The following is a 5,000-nucleotide window of genomic DNA, read 5'->3' as shown; positions in this document are numbered from 1 at the left end:
TAATATACTGCTAACAAGCAAGTGAGTGTCAGTGAACGAGCGAGAGAGATGGAAAATTATTCCCTGGCTATAAATTAAGTGCCTTAAATGAACTGTGTAAGATATATTTCGTAAAAAATCAAAAGAAAATATTTTTTATTCCCCCAGTTCCCTCAAGACCTCGAGGTAATCTCCACGACTGTTCTGTTGAGCTATTTTAATGCGTACAGAATTATGAATAAATGGTAGAAATCCAGATTTGAAAGGTTTAAATACATCTTAAGCCAAACTTAACCAGTCCCAAACAGATTGGTCCGAAATTCATGTACACACCCTAAGATGTGCTAGCCAAAGAGCTCCTTTAACTTTAAGAAAGAAAAAAAAACCCAATACATAAAGGTAATTGATAACAGTGCACTTTTTAAATGACATCCTGAGGCCATGTCGTGGTGTCCCTAGACAAAGATACTGAGCAGCCATGTTTGTTCCCTAAATTCTCTGCAGACTTTTATAAACTCCGGGGATCCATCTTCATTTTTTATCAAAGTCGCCTGCCGGGCTAGTACATCGTATGATATACTTGCCCGGACAAATTTTGGGTTGCCCGGGCAAAAATGCGCAAGTATACTGTACAGAAAATGGTCGATAACATTACTTGTAACTTGAGCATTCGCGTTTTCCTTTACAATCTCGTCGGAAATTACGAATTTTGACTCTCGAATATTATGCTATTTGGATCGTGGGAACCCGATTTACAGTGGTCCATATCTGCCACGGCAAAATGTACTTGAATGTAGCTTACAAAGTTACGATTCAAAGATCCAAAAGTTTCAATGGTCCTGTCTAGTGTATTCCTTTTATATGCTACCAAGATTTTGTTTTCCAGTAAGCAGCAGGTTCTCCTCGACTTGTTTTCCTTTTTGCCGGCGGTGGCGAAACACCTTGTAATTTGACTAGTAACTACATGTCTTCTATGGAAAATACCGCGTGGTCAAAGATGGCGCCCGAACTTGAGATTTCATTGCTTAGAAAAGTTGCATGTTTATTCCTTATTTTGTGGAAGTTTCCATTGAACGAAAAGCGAACAGAAACAAAGTACAGTCTGTCTATATTATAGCACTTGATGACATTCATGAAAAGACATTTATTAAACCTTCAATCGTCCAACGGACGACTTTTGGAGTTATTATACTCGTCCGCACAGGTTTTCAGGCGTCTGGGACGACCGGACGACTGCAAATGTGGATCCCTGAACTCCATTCTTTTGGAAATTCCTTCGAGAGGTTTAGGTAAGAATGAAAAGAGTACTTTAGGTGCAAAGACGACACCAAGATGGAACAGGGAGAGGTTGTGGAACGAATCTGGAACAGACAGAAGACCTAGATAAACTTATAACGGAGGAAAGCAAAGATCGCAATGATTTAGATGTGGAAGACAGTTGGAACTACCTGAAGAGAGCCGTAATAAGACGCGGTGAAGATAGGATTGGTTATGAAGCCAGGAGGAAGGCTAAGAAATCTTAGTTTACAGAACAGATGCTAAATAAGATGGAAGAAAGGACTTGGAAAAACGTGAGCTAGGAGCACGGGAGACATATCTATAGGAAATTAAACAACGAGCTTCGTAGATAAACGGACAGTGCATGTGCCAGATGGTGGGAAAACGAGTGCCAGAAAATGAAAGAACTAGAAAGACCGGGACGGCCAGACTTGGTGTATGTGAAAGTACAGGAACTTATCCAGAAGACACGTAGAGGAAAGAAAGAGGATAGCGTTTAAAGCAAGGATGGTGTCTTACTGACCGAGCCAGTGGGAGATTAATAGAGTATATTGAGGAGCTCTGTGCAAAGGATGACAAACCAGATAGTCTCCCGTTAGAACGAAAGAAGTAAGTGGAGGAGCACACCGATGGAAATAGAGCTTGTGCTAGCGTCGTCCTCGTCGATTTCCGCAAAGTCTTCGATCTGATAAACCACCACATTTTAGCTGAAAAACTGTTTAACTACAGTAACCCTAGACCTATCGTTTGTTGGATTCTAGATTTCTTGATCGATCATAAATAGAGGGTGAAACTAAGTAATGAATGTCTCTCTGAATGGGGTGCCATTTCGGGAGGAATATCTCAGGGAACAAAGCTAGGCCCGTGGTTGTTAGTGATTATGATTAATGATTTACACATTGGAGCTGATCTTTGGAAATACGTCGACGATACCACAATATCGGAGGCTGTTTACAAAAACGAAACGAGTGTGATGCAGAACTATGTTGACTAACTCATGGAAAAGATGGAGGCGGAGAGATTTCAGCTTAATGAAAACAAGTGCAAGGAACTGCGTATTTGTTTCTCAAAATTAAGTGATCTAGAACCTATCATAATAAATCGCAAGCAAATTGAGATCATTTATCTCGTAAAGCTCGGTCTAAACATCTCGGCCGATCTAAAACGGAATGAAAACGTGAAAGTCGTTCGCGGTAAGGCTGCGACTTGCTTGTATTTCCTTAGACGGTTGAAACGCGCCTATGTTCCATCCAAACATCTCCTCTGGTTTTATATGACTTGTATCCATTCAGTTATTGAAAGCGCTTGTGAAATCTTTCACAACTCCCTACCGCAGTACCTGCCAGATGACCTTGAGAGATTTCAAAAAAGGGCGCTCCACATTATTTTTCCTGAACTCTCGTACAAACAGCTTGCTGTAAAATACGCAACCCAACGCAACGCAATATGCGCAATATACGCTGATGTCAATCTGTAAAATACGCAATATACGCAATATGTGCAAAACCCTTTATTTTACCAGCTGTTAACTTGGAAAAGGTCAAACAGCGTAAGCTCACCGTTTCCACGAGGCTTCTCACATTCTCGTCACCAGAGCCTCGGGTCGACCCAAGGCTCTGAGAAACTATATGTAGGAGAACATGCGCCGTAGGGTTCTCATAGCCAAAAATTGGCTATTTGAACCTTACGGTGCCTGCTCACTCCTCGTGCTAACATGAATGCACCAATTAGAGACGCTTTTGATTGTTCTTTACCAAAACCAATGAGAATTAAGACACTTTGTTTCACGGTTCCCCAGAGCTCTTCTCTCCCTCAGTCAAGAGAAGAGCTCTGGGGTCGAGATTGTGTTTCTCCTGTAAACACCTGCAAAATGGATGTGTTTTGTGGTAAGTGCTTCCAACATCAATCGCCTCTTATCTTTGACAATCCTCTGTTATATGCCGCTGAGCATTGACACAAATCTTTCCATGATGGTTTACATTTGAGGTCGACATTTTCGTAAGTATACCTTGTTGATCCCAGAGCAAAAGTTTACATAGATGTTGCGTTCAGTGTTTTTGTATATATATATTTTTTTATCATTTTAACTCGATGGACTTGTTCCTGTTGAAGTACTGTTGTACCAGAAGACAGCATTCACGGGTATTTTATTATTTTACGATAATTAAGGTTCACAAAATAGCGTATTCTGTCTCCTAAGACAGAAGTGAATTACTGCCTTAAATTTTCCTACACCCGTGTTGAAATCAATGTAATGAACTGTCAGTTCAAATCGTGCGAGTTTCCTCTCGAGCAACATAAATAAACAATTCAGAACACTTCAGCTTAGGTAATAGACTTGAGAATTCGTCACCGTTAGATCTCCGGGAATTTATAGGAATCCTTTCGGCAGGAGGAAGTAATCATCTCCCCCACCCCAGGCAGACGACTTACTACTTACCGATTCTTTATACATGCACAGAACAAATCCATCAAGTTAAAATGGCAAGAGATGTAGGATAACAAGACTCAACATAAATGTTAAATTTTGCTCTAGGCTATACTTACGAAAATGTCGACCCAAATGTAAACAATCACAGGCACGGCGGAGCAGGGGGGAGGGGGGGGGAGGGCTTTAGTCCCCCCCGATTTCAAGCAAAAAACAAATATTTTAAAAAGGTTTTTACCGTTGATCCACCTTTATTTTTTTGATATCTCGCCGAGAATGCTGAAAGTAGCATTTCCGAGCTTCAAGATTTCAAAATTTTCTGGCAGAGAATTCCTCCAGAACCCCGTACAAGTTAGCGTCACCGGCGCTTGCTTGTTAGCCGCCCAATACAAAATAAGCTCCGCCGTCCCTGAATCACGGAAAATTTTGAGGGAAAGCATTTACTTACGATCTTGACTGTTCCGGATTTGGAGAACTAGCTATCTGGTTGTCATGATGAAACGGTTATCAAGAGGACATTAAAAACGAGTCTATTATAATTCAGTGGAGCATATAACAGAAGATGGTCAAAGATGAAAGGCTATTAATGTTGGAAACACTTACAGCAAAACACATTTATTTTGAAGCTGTTTACAGGAGAACCTCGTGGGAACGGTGGGCATGCGCTGTTTGGCATTTTGCAAATTAACCGCTGATAAAATAAACCGTTTTGCACCAATCTCGTTCCCAGAACCTCCGTTACCCTTGTCCACTGAGCAGAACGGGCGAAGGAGGCTGTGGAATAATCCAAAACCGGAACCAGAAAGCTGTGGTTCCGGTTAAATTATTGTGTGTGCGTGAGGGGAGACGGTTAGAAATGAACAATGGAGTTCACCTTGCCATGACAGCGCTTCCTTTTCACTCGGGAAACAGTACACATGAGTATAAACACATCTCCTAATACACCCGAAGCTTTTAAACTGCGGATAATAAACAACAACGAGATACTTTTTATCAATCAAAACAGATTTCAGCATCTGATCTCACGTAAGTGAAAATTGCTGTATTTTCAAAAACAAAAACGTTACGGAACTGGTAAGTTGTAAAAAGATTTATTTATTTCTAGATCATCAGGAAATGAAACTGTTTTTCAATAGCCAATCAAATATGGCCCTTTTTGGATTCCACGAGAGTCTCTCTTTCCCGACCACTGGTCAAGGAAACGATGACTCTGGGAACGAGATTGGTTTTGCACGTATTGCTTATATTGCGTATTTTACAGATTGACATAGGCGTATATTGCACAGGGTCCAGAGGAGATACGTTTGTCGTTAGA

At 40.9% G+C, this 5,000-nt stretch overlaps 1 protein-coding gene across 1 annotated transcript in view; it reads right to left on the bottom strand.

Annotated features, from left to right (window-relative positions):
• The window catches only part of LOC138039780 (uncharacterized), an 84,741-nt gene that overhangs the window by 25,447 nt on the left and 54,294 nt on the right, over positions 1 to 5,000 (bottom strand). The window lies entirely within an intron of this gene.

The sequence above is a fragment of the Montipora capricornis genome, chromosome 3 (genome assembly GCF_036669925.1).
Source record: "Montipora capricornis isolate CH-2021 chromosome 3, ASM3666992v2, whole genome shotgun sequence".
NCBI classification, from domain to species: Eukaryota; Metazoa; Cnidaria; class Anthozoa; order Scleractinia; family Acroporidae; genus Montipora; species Montipora capricornis.
The sequence above is the reverse complement of the archived record's forward strand: the minus strand, read 5'-3'. Positions and strand labels throughout refer to the sequence as shown.